Source organism: Lates calcarifer, linkage group LG21, assembly GCF_001640805.2.
Source record: "Lates calcarifer isolate ASB-BC8 linkage group LG21, TLL_Latcal_v3, whole genome shotgun sequence".
In the NCBI taxonomy this organism is placed as follows: domain Eukaryota; kingdom Metazoa; phylum Chordata; class Actinopteri; family Centropomidae; genus Lates; species Lates calcarifer.
In genome coordinates, this window is record NC_066853.1 from 3,119,248 (window position 1) to 3,143,501 (window position 24,254).

Sequence of the window (24,254 nt, forward strand, 5' to 3'; positions counted from 1 at the left end):
GTCAGTGAACCATCAACCTGATTCTAAAGCTGTTATTTTAAGGTAAAATAGTTACATAATGCCAATTTAATGTAGAAAATTGTTTCATAACTGATTCTTACATCGCAAGTACCGACAACACAGCAAAATACACTTCCTCACCTCCTACATATTGTGACAGGTTTAGCAGAACTTCTTGATGCAAAGGGCAAAACAATGGATTTCAAATCAAACAGTGTGACAGGAATGATAAGAAAAGCAAAAACTCCCTGTATCCTCCTCCCTGCAGTCAGACACTGTGATGCTTCCAGCCTCTGTGATAAATAACTAAAGCAGCATCAGCTGATGTCAGAGCTGCCTAATACTTCATCTCAAGTTGATCCTGTTAGTTGGATTCAGTATACTTGTTAAGTCCAGTGGCTCTGTAATGCTCTCCATCTACTATCCAATCAGCTAATTCCCTGCATAGAAAAGTAAACATTAAATGCTAACTGCAGCTATGTAGCTATGATCTGCAATGTTAAGCAAGACTGACAGACAGAATTATACTTGAAAGTCTATGATGGAAATTACTTGATAATGGATTCCAATCAGTCCAACCAGCAGCCAGTTATTGTTAAAGACCACACAGTTCTTCAAAAATCTGAAAAATGGTGTCCCAGATATTAAGCATGATAGACACTGGCTCTCCAGTCTGAGAAAAAATTAAACACAACATTCATGCAATGAACAACTCACTGCATGTAATCGCTGTGAGAGGTGTTTTCAATGCAGAGCAGCCATGAATTAACAAGTTTAACCTTAATCTGCTGAGTGTGTGTGTGAGAAGGATACTGAGTGAATGTGTGTGTGTGTGTGTGTGTGTGTGTGCATACAGCCAATCAGTGAGATGAAGTCAAATTCTTCAATGACACCATTAGACGTGTCACAAACCAATTCATCTGCCATCTCCTGAAACTCGTTTCATTACCACTGTCACCCTCAGAGCTTGCACACCCTTCACAATCACTCGCGTCTGCATTGATTAGATCTGTTGCATCTTGAGCAGTGAATCATTCTGTCTACACTGCTGAGGACAATAAATATATGAAACGCTCAGTAGCTATAGCCAAACTGCAGAAACCTTTTGTGAAGACAGTGTGTTCCGAAGCTTCTGACCTGTAGTTTATGTAATACAGAGAACGTAACAGTGAAACATTGAGGAATACCTATTATTTATCAGTGATCATATAGATGACAGTTTTTTCATGTAGAGAGACAGCTAATTGAAGTAGGTGCTTGAGTGTTTGTACTACAAATAGAAGGTCAATGTGATGCATCCATCTCTAAGCTTAGCTCAGTTCAATTAGGCATTAACCTTATGAATTCATCTTGACTGTTGTCTCTTCTAATCTTGCGTACATAATTTCTTCTAAGTAATTCTGGAACTGTCAACCATGCCTTAGCTATTACTGACAATTATGTTTAGTATTGAACGGAGTGAGCTCAAGAAAAACATGCATATATATGATATAAAATCACCACAAGCTCCTGCGGCTTTACTGTTGTGATTTTTTAGTCTTCGCCTTGCTCAGTTTTTCTTTCCTTTTTTTCATTTTTCTGTTGAGCTTAATCCACCAGAGACAGGACTTGCAGCAGTTCAGTGGAGCAGCACACATCAGGTAAGGCAGGAAAACTTAGCAAGTGCTTAAACACCTGCGCATATGCTTAGAGGAAGGGGGGTGGGTGCTTTATAATGCAGCTATTTTTTGCAAATCTCCAGGTTTTTTCTTTTCCAGGGAATGTTTGAAGCAGTGAACTCTGCCTCTGCAAGATGTTCCATATTGTTTTTCCCCGAGATCAACGTGAGCCACATCACACGGTGCCACACTCAAAGAAGAGCTATGTAAGACACGGCTGGAATGAAAGGCAACGGTGCACATTTACAACAGCGGCTAATTAGGATTCCTCTTGGAAGGCATGTCGCACATTGCCACCCAGTGTGAGACTCCAGTGTGCAGAGGGCTGCAGTAAAAGAAGACCATCAAGAGCTATGTGTCTCTTAACTGGCTCTAATATGTCAAAGTTCACTATACGATGCATTTTTCATTAACATCATGTCATCTACTTGTATAAGTTACTTTACTATAATGAGGAGATTAATCTCCTCCTCAAACTACCTCCCCTCCACTTGGCTGGTTAGGATGAAAATCAGCTTGGAGAGATGTATCTTTGAGGCCCCTCCACTCTGCCTGCTGATGCTCTAGAACAGAAGTTCATGCAGTAATTACTAGGTGTGGGTGTTAAAATTTCAGTATGCAAACCTTATGTGTGTATGTGTGTGCATATCTGAGTTTGAGGGGTTTTATGGTACCCTAGGCTAAGCATGCATGTGTGTACATATGTGGGTGCATATTAAATAGGTACCTGTGAAGTTGAATCTACAGTGATACATTCCCTGGTGCCTTGAAAGTTTCCCCTAATTATTGTTTATTTTTAAACTTGAATTATTAAAACCCTATTTGCCCACAGATACTGGATCAGGTTACACCACACCTTAAAAGAAAAAAAAACTTGAAAGCTCCCTGCACAATCTGAAAAAAGGAGAAGCACACTCTGCAAGTAAAATAAATATCAGTAGGTGCTCTGTTCTCATTTGCTGGTGTGTGTCCCACACTCAGGAAAAGTCAGTATCATCTGACTAATGAGCTCATTAGCAAATCTTTCAGCACCTGAATGTCTGAAGTTCCTCTTCGTGGGTGAAACAGTGTGTATGTGTAGAATAATATTTAATGTTATATAAGATGAAATGATTTAAAAATAAAGGACAATATCTATCACAAGGAAAAGAATCTTCCAAAGCAGATTCATATGCTGTCTAAATCCAGTGGATGTGTGTGTTCATGTGGGTGTGATCCTTTCTTTAATGTGTGTGTATTCCCTTATGTGCATGCCTCCTAGGTCACTAATCCTCTTATTAAGTCAACCTTTAACATGAGATTAGAGTCATGTCTGAAACTATCAGTTGCTAGGGGAGATATCACAATAGGCCTGAACATTTTGTTCTTTTCGAGGCACAGCACATCCAAAGAGATTTAAGCCGCACAGACAGAAAACAGCTAACACTTAACAGAAAAGGAAGAAATAATCAGCACTGATTTGCGCCTCCATAAAGCTTTACAATTTAGAGAAATGAAAATGCAAAACAGATAATTGGCTGGAGTCCTTCTAAGCCTCTAATGTGAAAGATTGTGGGGTAATATGCTCTTGAATACACAAGGGTCCTCCGGTGATTGTGGAAAAAAAGGAAGCACTCAACAAGTGTGTTAAAACAGAATTTTGTTCTTTTTGACGAGCTGTCTTGCATATGAAGCTGCTCATTGGTTTGTAATATGGATTTGACCTCAGGTAATTAACTATAGCCGCCTCAAATTCTCATGTTTGTTGCCTGTCAAAGATCCACATTACTGTAGAAGGTTAAAGAGTGAATCAATAGCGTTCAAGCATGTTTCACTTTTCAACCCAAACAGCAATGTCAGAGAGGGTACTTGTAAAGAGCGCTCCACAGAGCAGTGGAGGCTCATGAAGGACAGTTAAAAAAGAAAAAGAAAAAAACTGAATCTCAATCGATGCAGCAGAAGCACAGATATCATGTTTTTATTCCACACATTCTTCTTTCTTGTCAAAACATGGTATCAAGGTAACCGACCTTACTGTACACCTTGCTGTCTGGAAAACTGCTCATACTACTCAGCATGAAATCAGTTTGTAATCAAAATAACTGACTGACTTCTCTATGAAAACAACATGAGTTTGTTTGGCTGCACTGTAAACAGATATTCCAGTTTCTCTTCTGTCATATTCCCGACAAAGCAGCTGGTCAGATTTCTGTTTGCTGTTACATCTTTTACCTTAATAGAAAACACCTGCTGTGACATCAGTGAGTGGGTGTGGCCCACAGAGTAACACGCTCTAACATTTGAACCCCTGAGCAGTGCAGCAGCAGCTGCTACCTCTTGGTGATAAACCCTTTCAATTTTTCAGAGGCTGTGTTTACTGAGAGCAATATTCAGTGTGTTGGCAACAGAACTAGACACCAGCCTCATCCCACCACCCCCACGAGACACAGTCAGTATGAACACCCTCTTCAGTCAACCGTGATTTCTCAGTAATTTGAGTTTCAAATGAAGTTAGCTCCTAACTTCAGTAACCAAGTCACTAAAAAATCAGAGTGAAAGAGAAGAGGAAACCATAAGCACAGGGATATAAAGAAAGGTGTAGGCTGAATCAATGATGAATAAAAAGCAACAGAGGAGGAATCTGACAAAGTTTGATTGGTTGAGGAATGAAGCTTTCCACAGTCAAAAGCCCACTAACCCTGATAATAACCACTGTGGCAAGTTTGACAGCACACTACCTCTATTATACATCCTCTCTTTATTACTACATCTGCATGCAGCACGTTCCATGCCTCCAAAGCGCAGTATATTCCTATGCAATTCAATTTATCATGCAGGCCTGCTGACAACCACTCTGTCACACAACCACACTGTCAAAACAATTACAGCTCATGGAAAACAAGATTCAGGAGGCTCTGCAATCCACTCAAGCAGCCGCAGACCATTAGCCTTTCATTAGTGCAAAATAGCAGCGAGTTGGAGGAAATATAATACAATGTTTAATTGTATTACACTGTGATAGATGAAGAAATGTGGTAAACATGGGATGTAGTGTTTGTGCAGTGGCAGAGAAGGCTCTGACTGAAATCTGCATGCAAACTTATATATAGATTTGCACATGTACTGTACATGCAGATGCATGCTGAGTGTAAGTGTGTGCATGACACCAGAGGAAAAGGGTGTAAATGTGAATATCTAGGCCAGCAGTAATGAGTTTTCAGTCGCTGCAACACCAGCCATACTGTGATCTATTTCTATGTTGCCACTGGAGCTTGTCTGGCTCATACCACACAATATACTGCACATATGCATGTGAATATGTGTGTGTGTTCAAGTCAGTGCTGAATGTGGAAGTGCTGACTACATGGCTGGGACCCAGATTAAAGGAGACAGTAAGGAAGTTAAATATTTTAATCTTCCAGAAAGCTTGTGTCAGTCGTATATTTTTTACAGTCATGCTTGTTAACCACGGCTAGTTTTATAGTGCTTTACAATGACACTGTGCTGAACACATATAATCACAAATACAACACACCCACAAGCTAACCAGCCAATATGCACCCAATCAATCTTATCTGTTCGGCACACGTGTGCACACACACACACACACACACACACACACACACATAGACACACTTAGAATGCTTATGGGCATGCAGTTGATTAGCAGTAACCTAGTTCAATAATATCCACCACATGTAGGTCACTATAATCTAGGACCCGTGAGTGTGTGTGTATGTGTGTGTGTGTGTGATGAGTATAATAGGGCTGCAGTAAAACTGCTGGATGGCAAACAGCAGCAGGTTTGTGAGGCCACAAGCTGGAGCTCAGCCTGTAGAGGTCAAACGTCATCTGTACTGATACAGAGGAAACCTTTACAGGTATATTTACACTCAGGTCCATAAATGTTACATGCAATATTAAATTACATGCAGGACTCCATGTTATATAAATGCACATATACTGTTGGTTCTGGAAATTGAAGTCAAAGGCTCCATTGCTGCCTTAACTAAACAGCAGCAGCCCACAGGACTCTGATACCTGCTGTCAATTTTATATTCAGTTCTTTGATAAGAATGAACCTGCTCTTCAGAACAGGTGTCCTGGAAGCAAAACAAGATGCAGAATCCTGATTTGACAACATCTCATGCCACAGACACTTACAATTCTCACTGAGTAAACTTCAGCATGGCCAAGTGGGGTTTTGCCAGATGGCCAGTACACGATGTTTACGGATCAAAAAACACCATTAGTTTATTTGAAGTCGCGCTCCAGCTGGATGTTGATTTCTGTTGGCAACAAGATATTAAAAGAATGAGAGAAACTTGATGTTGGGGACAGGGGAACTGGGTTTAAGTTGTGGTTAAATAATGAATAAGTCCTGGCAGGCCTTGGTTGGCCCTGTAGTTAAAACATGAGCTACTACAGCATGTGGCACTCACTGCATGACAGTTTCACAAAGTTCAGCTAAGGTTTTTTTTTTCCATGTCTCTCTGGTTGCAGGGTAGATTGTCCACTCAGTTTGTTTCTGCTGAATCCTGAGCTGGCCTCAGTTCACTGAGGCAGCAGAACTCAATTAAGAAGTGATATCAAGGGAAATGATGAAAAAACTTTGATGAATTGGTGAACTTCCCACTTCCCTCACAGACACAAGACCTAGTTGGGCAACACAGGAAAAGATGAAAGGACAATTTGTACCCAAACCTAGGCGTGCTTGGAAATATGAGCTAGCATAATGAGATTGTCTAAAAATTATCTCCCAGGGCAGGATAAAGATGAAGAACTGCTCTCCTATTGGAATCAATTAGACCAAAGAGGATTTCTGCCCCAAAACAGCTTTTTATTGCGATGTGCAGATCCTTATTTTAATAAAATACAAATGTAATCAAAAGGAGAGTTAAAACAATGTACGAGCCAAAGGTTACACCCGTGGTCGGTGCATTCTCTTTTGTTTTATATGGAAATAAAGCCGTGCATGGTGATGCATACACTTACAAAAATAATCCCAACATGCACTCACACACTCACACACAGTGTGATCTCAATAGTTTATCAGATCCATAGAGTCAGAGGCAGCTGAATGATAACCTCACATAAACCCTGTATCACTGCATGATACAATAATGGTCAATTAATTCAAACACTGTGTATTTCTGTTGTCAGTGACAAGAGCTGCAGCCATCAAAGGATGCCTGTCTGGAGGGGAAACTAGAGGTAAATCATTCAAACACCAAGACAGCATGCAAACTGCAGTGAAAGGCCACTGCTGGGAATTAAGGACAAGAACTTGTTGCTGTGATTATGTCTTAGCCGCTGCCTTGCCCTTCTTCTCCACTCTCCAATGCACACCACAGGGGACACAGAAGAACACAAATACACGCACAGCACCACTCACAAACACTCACAGCTTGCAGCACAGAAATAGCCAACCTTTCTGCATTCTGTTTTCAGAAAAATAATGATGACAAAATCAGTGAGACAAACACGCATGAATCGGCAAACACAATGACATCTTATTTTCACTGTGAATGTGCCAGAAAAGCTGCGTGTTCTGGACACCTCAGCCTGGGTTTCTCATCTGGTGATAATACTTCTACCAACCTGAATTTAGCTCATCGACTGGGAGTCTAATGATAAACACCTGCATGTGTTTGCAGGTGAGACAACGGTTGTTGATGGCACCTTCTCATTGTCTGACACTGTTTCCTGTCTGATCAAAGACCTTTTGCCTCAATCACTATTTTACTGAAACAAATCACAGGCCACACAGCCTTAATGTTGTAATTCAGAGGGATTTCCACTTTTCAATACACACATCTATACATGCATCCACTGGTGTACAGTACAAATACATGTGCACCCACGCATTCTTAAAAGACCTGCAGACACACACACTGCAGCATGCAGGCATGTGGGCAACATCCACTAATATACACATGCATCACATCACATCCACAATGAAATAACTTGAAATCATCAACGTTTAACAAATCTCTCCATCCAATCAATGACAGTCACAGCTGAAACCCACACATAATAGTGGACCATGTCACCACATAAACACAGTACATATGATGTGTTATGTGGATAGAGATTAATCAGATTAGGGAGACTGTCAGAGGGGCCAGTGCATCTGGCACTAAGCTTGGCCTGCAGGCACGCACTGATCCCGCAGTAGAAAATGCATAAGTAGGTTTTGTCTGCAACCTGCCAGCTCTGTAATCACAGTGAAGAAGAGAAATCTTCCGCATGAGTGTGCCCTCTTATTGAGTTCTTTTTAAAGGACCAAAATATGAGATGATGCAAGAAATGCTTGCATAATAGCTTTGTTTTATGTAAGATGGATTCAAGCTTCTTGCTGGCAAGGAACTAATCAGGAAATAGGGCTGTATGATTTTATTATTTAACTATTAACTGTGGAGAAACTAGAGCTCAGGAATAATAAGCTCTGCTGAAAATATGACAAAGAACAGAATACTGTGGCAAGAAAATAAAACAAAACTGCAAATACTATTCTGCATCAGGTATATATGAAATGATAGATGATATGTACATTCGGTTTCAGTGATATAATCAAACCTTTCCTATGTGTATCTATGCCATGAACAATTCAGGGCCTACCTGCTGTCCACTCAGTGTACACACCATGAATATCCTGTCAACAAACAAGCCAGGCAGAGAACAAACATCATGCCTCCAGCTGTGTTTACGGCATGCTGTATGTGTGTACATGTTGGGTGACTGTTGGCTGATGCCCAGAGGATCCCCCCCTAAACAATGTGACTGAGCTGAGTGTATGCAGTGCTGAGCTGAGGAGTCTTAATTGGCGAGCTTCCACGCTGCTCAGCAGTGGGGTGTTGGAGGCTGAAACTCCTGCATGTCTCAGAAGTGGCTTTGCCTTATGATTGATTATAATTATGGCCTTCTCTGCAAATCCTGGCTTTTCTGGGTGGCCGAGCTAACGTGGCTGGCAGAGGCTTAGATGAGGGGGTAAAGCACAGTAATATGCTGTGAGTGCACACAAACACAGTCACGCGTGTGCACGCACACATGGAGAAACAACAGCGAGCATACTGAGTCATTTGCACACATGCTCACACATATTTCTTCTCCCAGCCCTGTCCTTGAACAGTGGATATGGGAGTTTGACAAAACCAGTCAATTAAGGAGAAGCACCGGCTTCCTCTGGAGGAAGCAGAGAGGAGAAAATTGGAGAGGAGCAGAGAGACAAGAGGAGGAGAGGTAACAAAATGTAATGCAGGGAGGATGATGGTGGAGATGAAAGAAAGAGACCAGTACTGCACTTGTAAAAAGCTGAGCAGAAGCATTAGTGAGATACCACATATAGCAGGAAAAATGTACATTTTTGAATGTGTCATCTTCTTAGCTGCATCATAGAGATTTGGGTTAGCTAACAAATGTGCAAAAGGACAGGTAATATAAGTTTGCATGTGAATATAGCCCACTATATATCTGTGAGAGATATAAAGGAGCAGGAGAGAAACAGCACAGTGTGCTTACACTGGATCTACAAGAGAGGGAGAGACACAAACATAAAGCCAGAGAGAGAGAGAGACGGAGAGAGAGAGGAGGTCTGAGAGAGCATTAGACACAAGTGTGAAAAAGAGCACAAATGGCAGCTTCCACATGTGGAAAATGCATAGCCTGGAGCACACTGACATTTCCACCCACTCAGTGATCAATCTCTTTCTTCTCTCAAGCGCCCTCCCTCCCTGCGTCTCTCCTCACTCTGCCTCTCATCACTCTCTCTTTGCCAAATCATATGAGGCTGATTTCCTTTCAAGTGCCAGCTTGTGTGTCATAGACAAAACTGGCATCGTGTCTCTTTGTTTTCCATAATGAGGTGGAACAAAGGTTAAGTGTATACATTCTGTTCTTTATCGGGCCTTCCACTGGGGGGTGGGGGGGTGAGGGAGAGGTGTCTCAGTTTCTCCAGCAGCAACTAAACCAAGACACCTGGCAGATTTTGGCAACAAGGGGTCTGACTATGGGGACCTGCTGCATTAAATGAGCTTCTCCTCACTTGTTAGCCTTCCATGTGGCTAATGGGATTTTCCATTATGTTTTACAGTTGACACACATGCTTAAGCCCAGAATGTTCTATCACTATAATGTTAAACCCTGATGCACACTCACACACAGAACACACTTCATGGCACAGAAAAGCTGTTAAAAACTGACATGTAGGGAGACAAACTAACTCATACAAACACTAGCTTGGAAAATACAGTACGGCCAGTTGCACCTCTTAGTCAATGGTACCATCAGAAGCAGCAGGCGTGCACTTGGAAACATGTCCCTCAGGTTCTGCCTCTTTTGTCTTGACTGTGATAGTGTGTCTTGTTTCTTGTATCCTGTGATCTCTCCCTCTGTTTCTCCTCACAGCATACAAACACAACATTTATCACTCCCTGACTGTGCTCCATATGCTGGATTAACCAGCTCTGAATCAGAGATAAGTCAGCTGGGATGGAGCTGTAGATCTCGCACCATGTCAAACTGCTTTTAGACTCATGGAATCAATAGACTTCCCTAAGATAGAGGAGTTTGCTCAAAAGGTTTTTTTTCTTTCCACCAGCATGGATGAGAAAATTCAAGTTCCTGGGTTGTGGCACGCTATCACACTAAATGATAAAACTCTCTGCAGTTATATTTTAGTCTCACTGTCAATAAAGTATTGTGGAGGCACAGTGTGAAGCATTCGAATCCTTCTATGGTACAGCTCTTACATAATCAAAACAAGAGAGAGTTGTGACATTGTGAGGGGGTTCACAGACCCTTTGTTTTATAATCAAATGATTTCCATTAAACTTGACATCACTCAGCCCTTCATTTAGTTTCCTTGCAAAACTGACACAATCCTACCTAACGGGAACAAATCACTTAATTTAGTGTCTGCAGCTGAGACACTTCTGACTGACTGCATTGTTCCCACACACCAGAAGCTGAGGACGAGGCTACATGTTTTTCTGGTCCCAAAGTATTCCTCCTTTTTGATTTGTATACTACTTCGCAAAATAGTGCTGACTTGTAGCTCTTCAGCAGCTCTGGATGTGAAACTTTAGAGCTTACAGCCAAGGTAATTACACTCTGTGTTACTCCTCCAATAGACATTGACCTCAGGATAGAGGTAGAGCAGACAGAGGGCAACTGCATTAATGTTAATCTAAATGCATTGAGGACTTTTCCCTGTGATTTCAATACTATCCAACCACTTGTGTTGCGTGAGAAGCTCAGGATGGGTGTCAGCAGGTCTACTGTCTCTTGATCTCTGACTATCTGTCGGATAGTCAGTTTGTCCAGTTGGGGAGCTCCCTCTGTTTCCGTTCATTCTGCACATCTCAGGTTTCCAGTATATCTGGTGGTGGTGGGGTGAACTAGAGTTGTGCTGCAGGAATCATCAATCAATAAACATGGTCAAGACCAGGGAGATGGTGGTCGAATATAGGAGGATGAGAACTATCCATTATCATGTTGGGTGAGGAGGTAGGGGTTATGGAGCACTACATGTACTTGGGTGTCCACTTAAATAGCAGACTGGACTAAGGGACCAACACTGACGCTGTATACAGGAAGGGGACTCTTCATCAATGTATACAGCAAGATGTTGGACATCTACCAGTCTGAGGTAGTGAATGCCATCTACTGTGTGTGGTCTGCTGGGTTCTCAGGTTCTGACATGCTCCAAAAACAGTTAGTGGCAGAATTAATTGTTGGTAAATGCATCATTGCAATTAATAAACCCATTGTTATCATTTTGGACAACACACCTGAACTGGTATTTGTCGCTGCCTTTGTGTCTACCCAGCTGCTGATATAGATCTTGAGCGAGTCTAGGTGAGCACAAAGAAATGATGTAAATACAGCAGAGTCAATCAAAAATGACATTAATGGCAGCATCCCACTGCTGATGATAACAGGAAAAGCTCATTACCATAATTAAAGTGAATATTCTCTTGAATGACAAAAGTCCCTCATGCATACAATCATTATTTTCATTACTGTCGGCCCCACTGCTGTTATCATTAGCATCACATCGCCAGCGTCTTCCTGTGTCCTTTGCTTTGCCATGATGTTTAAGTCCAGTTTTGACCTGCTAGAGAGGCAGCAGAGAACAGAGGGGGCTGTGGGTAGGTCTACCATAATGTCCTCAGGATGATGGCTCATGTATTCTCAAGACCTTTTTTATGCTTCCTTCAATGTCTCAGCATAAAATCTCTAAACTTTCCATCAGATGTAGCGCAGTGTATCTGGGGAGAAAGCTGTAAGAACTCCAGGACCTTGTGGGTTGCATCTTCAACTTTTCATCAGTCAGAGTTTGTCTTTGTAATATGGCTTTGTGACATAATTTTGGAAAGCCCCACTCTGCTAACGGTTTCATATCGAATCTCTCCAGAATATGTCTAAGAAATTACACAGATATGGTGCAATGGGCCATAACTGCTGCAGTAAGCCTAGGACAAAGCGCAAAGAGAAACTACCCAGGGGAAGGCACTCTGCTCAGTCAGAAAGAAAGAGAATAAAACACACAGTTGGTGTAAATGTGTCCTTAGCTTGGCCCTGTGAAACACTCCTAGAGAGAGGCAGTATGTTGCCAAAAACAAACACTTCACTGAGAGACGCTTGAATGGTGGTAGAAAAGTAAAGCTCAATGATGAAAAGCAATTTGAGACCATAAAAAGAAGCAGAATTACTGAAGGTATTGAGCAAACATCGGAAACAAAAATAAGTAAAAGTGTCTTATCATTATGCAAAAGCCATTCTCTGAGAAGCCCTAAGTTTTGTGACGGCCTTTCACAAGTCAATGAGAGATTTAAGGTTTTTAAGGCAGCTTAGTTCAGGACAACTGAGACATCAAAAATAAATAGAGAGAGGAGGAGAGCAGCAGAGATGAGACGAATTATGAACAGGGTGAGAGAAGAAGTGGGATGTGCATCAAGCAGAGAGCACAGTGGGGTATAGTAGGGCCAGTTTGAAAATGCTGACTCTCCTCTCAGACAGCAAAAGGTACGAATGTTGTACAAACATGACACACACAGTTGCTGGACGATTTATGGCAACACAATGGAACCACAGAAGCAAATTCACCAAGACATCTCTCCAAGGGGGATCTGCATATATTCTGCATATTTCCATATATTCTATGACTCGGCTGCTTGAGCTAGGATTTCAGAGTTTTTGTCTTATTGGCCAAAAAATAGTCCCATTTATCATCCATGGTGAGCACAAAATGTTAAATTTAAGTTTAAGGCTAATCCACAAAAGCTTGCACCCTTGTGCCCTATGGCACCATTTGCACTGGGGGTGATCCAGGATTAAAAAAAACAAAAGCTTTCCTCACTTTGCTGTCAGCAGCCATCCTGTATTGCTGAACTCTTTGTACAATGTCTTCATGCCTCCAAATAATTCAGGGGAAGTCGGTGTTCCTAAAGGCTTCACTTTCAAATACATGAGTGTGGACAAAATAATGAGATTTGCATGCAGTCCTGTTTTACTTTGCAATTCTATGACAGGCACTGTTCAGAACACTTTCCACTGTGTACAGTCGGTGAATAGCATACCTTTTCTGTGTTGTCACTTCGGCAGAAGTCTTTAGTGACTGTGGGCCTCAGTCTGAATCTGAATAAAAATAGAGGGCATTTGTGTCTGAGATTTGAACAGTCCTCGGTATGTAGCCAGTCTTTCCAAAAAAGAAAAGGTATTATAGAGTGAAAGAAAGGATCATTGTGCTATAAAAAGCTTTGGCCATACAAGAAATATATTGCTAAAGAGTTGACAACAATGTTCAAATTATGGAGGAGCCAGGGGGCTTAGCTCCCCTAGGTTGATTGCAGAGTAGAACAGATGTGGGAAACACCCTCCAATACTTTTCTTTCTCCACTAACAAATTAGTTATGCAGAAAGTTTCCCAAATTTCTCATAAATTGTGAGCACTGCTTGTACTACATAGCCAATGTTAGCATTAACAGCTGTTTATTTACCAGTCTAGAAGAATTGTTGCTAGTTAAGCATCAAACGTCATTCCCTTACTTGCCAAGAGCTGTCTCCAGTGGGGGAAAGCAAAAGCAAATGTTTTGCTTCTAGTTCTAGCACTTCTTTTGTTCTACTAAAGGTAGCGTGCTAATTAGCTAGCTTGGGTCCAGCAGGCCCGTCTTGGCACTTTCTGATATCGACTCACTGTAGCCTCCAGACTTCCCTTAAGAAGTACTGCTGCTCAGAGGGTGTATAAACTCTTGTATTGTAAACACAATGATGGATGAAGCTCTTAGCAGGCAACCATCTCCACCACCCACTCCTGGCTGGAAACCACGTTTGGTGACAGAGAAAACTTACATATAGCCCCTTTAAAACTCAATAGAAAAGAAATTATTCTTATTCTATCACCTCACCACTAAACATGAGAGATGGTTTGGTTTTTGGATAAAGTAACTCAAAGTTTTAAAGTTGTATCATGTAAAACCATCAGGTGTTGTTTTGTAGCCTCTGGTAGTTCTTCAAAGAGATGTAAAATGAAATTTTAAGGATCAAGGAAATCTTCAAACAGTGTATGTAAGGGTGTTTCTTAAAGCATATCATGGTGTTAGTGTGCTAATTTAGGTGAGAGTTGCAAAATCAGCCCTGCACTGAAAAAAGGAAGAGAAAAAAAACTAATTCAAAATGTAATGTGAAGCTGCAGGATTAAAAAGAAAATCAATACCCTAAAAGTGAGTCAGTCAGAGTTCACTGAGGCATGGTAGATGTATCTCATGCCTCACACACACACACACACACACACACACACACAGCAGAGAAAGCCAGCTCTTCAGGTCTAGTGGTTTTTAAAAAATATACTATATATTCATTGCGTTATGTCAATATTGATTAAGGTAAGCCCAAAAAATAATAATAATAAAAAATCTGACTGGAGTGGTGTGGTCACATTATGCATCCTTTCCAATAATACAACATGGTAGAAAAGATGATTGTGGACCATGGTGCAGTCAATGGAGTGTGTCCGCCAACCCTTTTTGGTGTATTCTGCCATGGCTGATTGGATAACCATAGAGGTTTCTAATCCTTTTAACCCTGGTACAGTTGTCTTCTCACATAACTGTTAGCGGCAAACACACACACAAACACGGGAAAATGGACACACACCCAGACATACTGTATGTGTGTATAGAAAACTGTAAATACAATGCTCAACACAGAAGCTCTACACTTCTCTCCTCACTTCCCTCCAAACATGCTAAACATATCACTCAACTCACAACACCATGCTCTCCTGTACATGATTTATTTTTAACACTCTCTGTTGCAGGGGTATAAAAATTGAATGAAAATGCCCTCAAGAAATAAAACAGACAATATTTCTGAGCGATGGCTTATAAGACTGAATTGAGCCGTGGTTAAATAGGCTGAGCGGTTTCCTTCTTTTGTTTCCTCTGTGTTTGAAGACACAAAGGAAGGCTGTTACTGCCATCTCTCCAAGGGACTTCGTATTTGTACTTGGCCACCTGTTCCTAGTTTTTGGGTACAATGTTTACTTCAGGCATACCACATTGTGTTACGTCCCCCAGCATCGTGAGACAAAGCAATAAGAATCAAATGTCTGCAAACTCCTGCATTTTAGAGGCTGTAGCAGTTAAGCAAATTGAAAAGTTAACACAACTTTAATGAATTTTTCAGGCATATGAATGCTTCATTTGCACATAAAACAGAAGGCACAGGTCAAAATAGGAGTTTGAAAGCTAAAAATGTTCATCAGGCAAAGGAATACTGACTCACTGATGTTCATAAACACAAACGCTATTGATGCGTAATGTAGCAGTTCAAAAATATGAAGGATGGAAACTGGAAAAAGCAACCTGGTTAGTCTGAGTAGCCCAACTCATCCAGACCAGAGGTTTTCAAACTGTGAGGTAAATATACTGCATGAGGTGAAAGGGACAGGTGCAAGCTAATGTTCTAAAAACAACAAAAACAGCTTTGCCAATCTGGATTTCTGATTTGAAGCTGCAGCAGTGGTTAGTTTAAAGTGCAATTTGTGTCAAACATCACATCAAACTCCCTCTCACAGTCAAATAATATTTTTCACCTCAGTGTGACTAATACTTCCAGGCGACATGATTATATCTGATTTCAATCATGAACAAATGTTCAAAAGATTTAACTATAACTTCAGAACTTGCCAGAGAATCATTCATCCTCGAGCTTCCTTCAGTATCAAAGTAATCCTGTGATTGATGTCCATATATCCATGGGTACACTGCAAACAGGACCTGTTATTGGCTAGTTTGACATACTTTTAACACTGCCAATTTGCCAAGATATAAACAATTTCATGGCAACATTATACTTTGTGCCTTCAAAAACTAGCATCATGATTATCCCCCTTATAATGTAAACAAAACACAATAACAGGAGTTACAAAAATCCATTGTTAGTACAGGTTCTGTCACAGAGGGAGACTCTGAAAACCTCTGGTCCACACCAAGCTGCAGATTCTCCCTCCTGAGTGTCAGAGCATCCTAATATGGTGTTAAATGGCCTCATTAGAGCCTTTTCACATCTGCACTGACTAAATGAAAACTGCTTTTTTGTACGGATACAGCAGAGCAGTGCCCTTATATAAGATCCCATTTCATCTCAATTTAGCAAAAACCATAATTTCCTCTATTGCACTCTGCAGACCCTCTAACTATATGGTATAAAAACACACACCATGATATTAGTAACAGCCTCTGTTTTATTCTTGAGGTCTATTTACTTCCTCCTCTTTCCCTGATGTGCTGCCAAATGCCACCCCTTGTCCTCAGGTGATGAGAGACCCTTTGTACGTAAACAGCCTTTTAAATGTGAGTGCACCGCAGTACTTTAGCTAATGTAGTTTAAGTGCTGAACATCAGGTAATAATGAATTAGTCAAGCCTGTGATGTACTCCTGGGTCAGACCCAGCGCTCTATAAGCCCACTGGTGGTGGCTGACAAAAAGGCTTTGTCGAGGGTCAATGGTACATTTTAAATAAAGGTAGAGGCAGGTTTATGAATGGGGAGTGAACAGTAATCAATATCTGAACTGCTCACTGGGGGACCTGCTTTAATTGGAGGTAATTGTATACCATGCAGACATAACAGTGACATTCCAGTAATTTAAAACAATGTGGTTCCATTGGGTAGAGGATTAAATTGAACTGAATGGAATAATTAATGGCAAGTGAGACTAGCAATGCTGAATTCTTTCCCTGATTTTCTGCTTGTTGATGCAAATGCTGAAAAGTTAAATCTAATGGCACCATACTGTATAAACTGAAAAGCATATCAGTTAAATTCTTTTTAACAACTGGCACATTTACTATATGCTGTACAAATCAGAGGGGATTACAGAGCAAGTAGGCCATGGAGTCATCCCCATTTCCTGAAATGCCAAATGCTCATGAGAGAAACTCTAATTAATCTCCTACACCTTTAGCACTGTGGCTTTTTCATATACTTTTCTTTTGAAATAGAGTCAAACTCAGTAGAATAATGCAGACCAAAACATGTTGAAGTTATAGCCAGTTTCCCTGCACACAACACTGCACTGGTATTAGTGCCTGTGCAGAATATGCGCATGCAGCTGATACAAAACTATAAAAGTTATTTTCACTTTACTGATTCAAATGAATCTGGGGATTATTAAACACACCTAACTTCAGAGAGCAGTCTGTCGACCCAAGCAGTGGGAGGAGATGCAGAATGCATCGGATGCACATTCGAGTCAGATGTTAAACTGTATCTGAATCTGCTGGCGTGAACTGATGTGGCACACTGCACATAAATAAGCTGTTTTTCACAAGCACAGGGACTTGTTTTTTTTCCTTGTGAAGTTGCTGCCATCACCAGAACCTGGCTGGCTCGCTAATTGCTTCCAAAGTAATTTGCACTGATGGAATTAATCTTAAAAAACACAACTTTTTATCCTCTAATGTCATCACATTTCATCTTTCCTTTTAAAACCTGAACCAAATTCATTGTAAATATCATCATCCATCATGTGCTGTTTGCTGCATACACTTAGCATACATCTATAACATACATACGTTGTCAGCCGTCACCATGGAATGGACAGAATCACATTATTCAAAGACCAACCTCAGCTACTTGCTTAACTTTAATAGTAATCCTCACATGCTGTATTATAATGACAGGAAGGAACCATTCCAATATATCTTCCTGGGGATAATAAACCTCAGTATCATACTGGACAAACCCTGGTAACGAGTAGCAACGAGAACTTTCACTGTTGAGTCATCAACTTAAATCAGTCAAATGGCTTTTATCATCAATAACACGACCTACATTTGGCATTTAGAAAAATGATGTGACAGTGATTAAGTGTCGTTTAGGGCAAAGCAAACAATGTTGTGACAGGACATCATACATGTAATGTTTGTCTCATGACAGTGCTGTGGAAATTGACAGCTTGAGTCAAACAAACACAGAAGAGCAGCGTCTGTATGTAAGAGCAGAGCTGACCATGCAGAGTAATTAATATATGAAGGTACATAATCACTGCTAATGCAACAGGCAGCAGACACCATGCCTGCAGGCTTTAACAAGACAGGCTCTGGTACTTTCAGTATTCAATACACATTTAATTTGTGCTGTTAAATACATGCGCAGATTTAAATTCACTGTAAAATGAATACATATCAAAATTAAAATAAAATGTTGACACCTCATGGAATAAAACTATATGATATTCATAAGTGATGAGTACATTTTCAACTAATGGTAAACACTAGGACTCTGTCATGTCCTTTTTGATGCAAAGTATAGATAAAGAATTCAGAATACAAATGTTGTTTTAAATTCAAACTATTAGTCATGAGAGGATTGACAGTGTTTGATTTCCTTCAAGCACAGTTACTGAGGCCTGTATTTAAATACTGCAGGCTTGCAAAACTGAACCCCTTCACCCAGTAATGTAGTATGAATGAATGCATAATTTAAATAGACATTATACTTTATACAGATGACGTCTATACATCTGTGAAACCACATCTATCCTCACAGCATGACGCCATCTTGTTCAGCATGTGTCATTAAGTTGTGAGCTTGTATTTTTTGCTGATCTTGGAAGAGATTGGAGGCGAACAATGACTGTGCTCGTCCAGGACTATATTTACTGCAGGCCTCTAATCTGCTTGGCTGTGGATTTAAGGCTGCAGGGATGCGAGTCATCACAGCTCAAAGCCACATGTTTCAGCTTCAATTTGAATTCATCCTGACTGACTGTAAGATTTAAATTTGTTTAACCTGCTTCCACAGTTTGAGCTGCACTGAGCTTAACCCAGGCTCATTCACTCTGCTCATTTGTCCCACTTCATGTCAGGGGCGACACAGGGGCGCCTGTGAAATTTTAGAATTTTTAAATTCAAATTGCTGCTTTGTTCCCTCAAGTTTTACAGAACTGTTAAATTGCAGAACACTGGCTGGCTAATGGCAGTCGAGATGGAAAAGCTGGTGCTTATTCAGCAGCTATCCTGATTTTGTAATTAATCATAGTGGCACACAAGTAGTGATAATAAACCTGAATTACCATTACAGTGACAAAGCCTGAGTGAAAAGCAAATATGATCATATAGAACAATTATTTGAAACACATCCTATGAGTCTGTGCCATTTTAATGCTACATCTACTGCAGCTCTATACCACTCTGACATTTTAGGGTTTTCTGAGAGCAATAAGAACACTCCTCCACTCTACTTCTACCGCGCTCGCCTATAGGCAGCCAGAGGCTGTGAGAAATTGCTGAGTGGTTTAAATATGCACTTAGAGACAGCCTGGCCAGCCCAACAAAAGCCTAGGTAAAGAGGGAAATGGAGTGGAATTACTTTTAGGGAGAAGCACTGCTTTAATATTCAGTATCAAAAAACATTTCAGGTCTGGTCTTCCCTGGTTGAGTTATTCACAAAAACACACTGGGAGCACATAATGAAGAGCTCACAGTGTCCTGGTGTGTTTTCTCAGGATGAACCAGCAAACATCAGACCACAGGCTGAAAGCATATCTGGTTGGGAGACTTTGAAGGAGGCCCAGACAGCCCACTGATCTGTATTGGGCTGTGAGCTTCAGATGAGCTGCGTCAGAACTCTGTTCATTTGCCATGTCAAAAGACTTCACACTGTCTCTGCAGGCCATTATTCAGATCCTACTGCCCAAGTTGAAAGCCTCTGGAGCTCCTGATGACTCAGAGCCGTTCTGAAGGACTTCATAAAACTTTGCAGAATTGGCAAAATATCAACCAAAACCCGTGCCCCTGAGCCCGGAAAGCTTCCCCCCCTCACCTCTGCTCTGTCCCGAGCCAAAACGGGGACAAGACGATAATGACCCAACTGGCAGCCACTCAGCTCTCCCACTGTAGCATCATGAGTGAAAATGAAATTGATTTGAAAATCCTACGTCGGCCCAGGCTGGAACAGAGGGGATTATTGTGCTGATTGTACTAATACTGTGTCCCTGCCCTCCCCCCTCTCACCCACACCCTAATTCTACCCATCATACTCTTCTCTCTTCCCTCCATTTGTGTCTCTCTTCTTGGTGAGTGCTCTTCGACCATCGTTCCTTGCTTTTACAGTTTTTCTTTTATGGTCCTCATAAAGAAACTCCCTCTTTTTCTTCCCCTCTCTCTCATCTGACTTCATGTTCACTCTGTGAATCAGGTTATGTCAGCACAGCTGGACAATTCAATGCTGGCAGAGCAGAGATAAAAAAAAGGAGGGGGGGTGATGAATGGATGGACCAACTGAGAGTTGCCTTGGGAGGCTCTAAACTGTAAAAAAAAAAAAAAAAAAAAGAAAAGAAAAAAGTGACACTCCTCCAGTCTGATGAGCTGTAGAGTGAAATATAGAGCCCCCCCTGGGGGCTGGACATCCCAAATGATGTTACTCTGTTGCCCTCTGCCCGGAAATCCAGAAATTGATCTGTTTTTCCTCCGTTTTGCTCCCTCCACTTGGAATACTGCCCCGTCCACAGTATCAGCTTTCCTCTGCTTTGTACTGTCTGTGAAAATGAATATCTGCACTGCGTCCCCATCACAATTCAATGTGACAGCAGGAAATGTTGATTACAGGTCAGCTCTGAGGAATTTCAGTGGGAATAAACACATCCATCCATGTATGTAGCAACGTTAGAGTTTAATGGCGTTAACGTTCGTGGAGCTTCACAAACCCAGGTAAACTAAATCTCACAGCAGGTGTGTTACTGAGCGCCGGCTGCCACCTTTAAGAACCTTTGCTCTTTTTACTTTCTCTTTTCCTGATATTATTAAATGAACTGTTACCAAGTATGCAAAAAATGACACTCAGATTTTAACAAGCACTAACACCAGTTGCTGGTCAACACGCTGACAGTGACCGCAAACCTCCCAATTATTTGATCTCAAATTGGTTTTGTTGAACATTGAATGCTACCATTATAAAAACTTTTTATTCACACAATATTTTTATTCACATGAACACTACAGACTGGTTTACTGGTGTTGTAAGATTGGTTCTAAGTGCACTATGGAAACAATGGTCACCCGTCCTCACAGTGGGATATGCTGGGAATGGAAGTTAATTTCCAGCATCCAGAAAGCTTTTGTTTCCATGTTGGAAAAGTGCAGCTCTTTGGAGTGTGGTTAATGCACACCACAGCACTCAGACGCATCAGCCATCAGAGTTCAATAGTTGAGACTTTAATAATGCAAATGAAAATAACTGTATTCATGAATCTCCAGCATTGTGAATTGTATTGGAACTTGAATTAGACTAGACATGGTGTCTTATGTTGTGTCTGAGCCTCTAGCAGACTTCACATACATAATATCTGGCTGACTCTGACTCAAATTAAAGGCAGAGTTCTGGGGTAAGTTTTTACAAAGGTCCTCTGGGGCAAAGCACAAGTGTAGAATCATCTTCCCTGAAACTAACAAGCCAGGCAGAGTGCATTGTCAAAATGCAGATAATTGACCCACCCAGAGGAGAGCAATCACACAGACTGTGTCATTAATGCTTTAATAAGCAATTGTCAATTATCAGGCCTTCGCCTGACATTGCGACCTTTTCCTTAAGGGCGCTGCGTAGTGTGGGACTCAAAAAAAGCAATTAAAAAGTAAACTATTGTGACACAGAAAAGGCTTGGAGAAAGAAATGTGGAGAAACTTTTCTTTCTCTTCTCCTCAGATTCATATTGTGACTTGAGACGAGTTTGATTTCACTTGTTGGCATCATCCTTGTAAAAAAAAACAGGCTAAGTCACCATGGAAAGGCGCTCTGAAAAATGTGGTGTTTTTCAGTGACCTAAATCTTGTAGGTCTGAAACACGACGGCTGGGATACAGGCCTAGATTTAATATGCTGGGACTTATGTTCATGCTTTCCAGGGGCAAATGCCACTTCAAGCAGATACAAATGTTCAAGAGCAAGAGGACAGCTTGGGAACAAATGTAAGACCCAGATAGTTGGTAATCTTTGAACTCAACACAGAGCCACCAGATCATTAAAACAGTAGAAAACCTAGGATCCTGTGTGCTCACATGGTTCCGTCTGATTAAAGCGTGTTACATGAGACCAGCTGAGGATCCAGAGAAACTACATTACAAAACATTACCACTTATATGGACACTAAGGTTTAATCCTAGAGCCTACTGCACATCAAATGAGCTGTAATTCACTTCACACCACAGATGATGGTGTGAAAATGTTTACATAACTCAGCCCACGTTGGCTGTGTTCAAAAAGAGTAATCTCTCTCAGATTAACCCCTTCATGACCTGCTTGGGCAAAAGAGTTCAGAGGTTAAGAGTAGCTAAATCTTTACATCTGACACTGACTTAAAGCAGAGCAAGCTACCACTGAATTTCCGTCTTGTAAGACAGAAGAGCAGCTTGTGAAAATCAGTTTAGATTCACTGTTGCTCCCTGTGGGCACCTACAGCTGCTGGAGATATCCGTCAATATTTGGTTTATGTTCACTTTTGATGGAGTCTGAGAGAGAATGGTATTCTCTGAACAAAGCATCATGTTACAACATGGTGAAAAACCTATACTATAGTACGTGTGCCTGTCACAACAAGAATTCAGATGTCTTATTATTAATTCAGGCTGATATAAATCTAGAATATCTTTGTCTCTCGGGCATCTTGCTCTTCTTAAAGTGGTTTTAAAATGCACCACACAAGCCTGAAGTGACGCATGAAATCATCTCATGGCATCAATTAATTCATAGTCATTATAGTGTGAGAGACAACACTGCTGCAAATCTGGACATTTAATCTTAAAGAGAAAGACTTAGTTTGCGTATTTATTCAGCCTGACACAGTTCTGGGCCCTTAGTAAAAAATACATTTCCTTCCGCATTTTTATTAGCAGGGCCTGCTGCTGTGTGTCCTGTCACAGCAGCTGTTTGGCCACATACTGTTTCTCTACTCAACCATCTCTCCTCTTGTGCCATGAATGTCACGACTGCAGCCACAGGCTCCACTAAAAGGAGCACAGGCCTTATTACGCCCCCAGGTCACCAATATCCCCTCAGCCTTCACAAAACCCAGCTTATGGAATCAGATACACTGTGTAGCTCGACAAATTACTAGCCGACGGCCTCCCACCCCTGCTCAAAGTTTTAGCCTTCATGTATTTTCTTTTTTTCCCCATCTCTTCCTCCAGTAACCAATTTGTCAGGTGGAAACTGGGTGTGAAAAATGGCTGCAGTTTTTTAATGGAGCCGCAGGGGTCTGAATTGCAGTTTATCGTTGTGTGACTGACAATAAATAAGACTGATCACTAATGCCAACAAGATACATTATAAACATCAAATTAATGATGACACTCACTGAGCGATCACCACAGATGAATATTCGGAGATCATTCATCAGAGATAATGCTAAAATAGTGGACTTGGGATGCAAGTATTTTCTTAGAAAGGAGAATCTAATTTGGCTCTCGCTGAGTGTGAAGCCTGCCATCACCTTTGAAGGAAACAGTCTGACTGGGCGACTAAACGGCTGGATATAGCAAAGACGCAGTCAATTGGATTTAGGAAGTGAAACAAATAGCTGTGACCCCTGGTGAGTTCAACAGTAACTGAGTCAATTGACTAATTTGATCAGCAGGTACCTGAATAGATGGCACCTGTTTCCAAGAGGGAATCCATTAGAGGGATTTATTCCTTTTGTGTGTGTGTGTGCACCTATACAAGCAAGCTCACAGCACATGTGAGGAGATGTGGTTGTGTGTGTGTGTTGTGTGTGTGCAGGCTTTTTGACAGGCTGTGTTAAAGGTCTACCCAGTAATCACATTCTATATTCTCACACTCATTAGGTGAGCCTGGGTGTACTGTAAATAAAGCATGAAAGTCGGGAGAGGACAGAGAATGAATGAGGGAGAGAGAAAAAATCAATGTGATTGAGTGTGTGTGCAGCCTATTATACCAGCGGACTTCCCCACACTGCATCCCATTTTTGAGGGGTGGAGGGGGGGGGAGGCAAAGCGGCTTGTTTACAAAAACCAACCACATCTAAATCCCCTTGCTGTTATAGCCTGCCACAGACACATGGCTCGGATCACGTGGTCACTGACATCTGCCGAGCAGTA

General features: G+C 41.2%; 1 protein-coding gene across 2 annotated transcripts in view; it reads right to left on the reverse strand.

Annotated features, from left to right (window-relative positions):
- lsamp (limbic system associated membrane protein) overlaps nucleotides 1-24,254 on the reverse strand; it is a 423,678-nt gene that overhangs the window by 138,792 nt on the left and 260,632 nt on the right. The gene's annotated exons all lie outside the window — the stretch shown is intronic.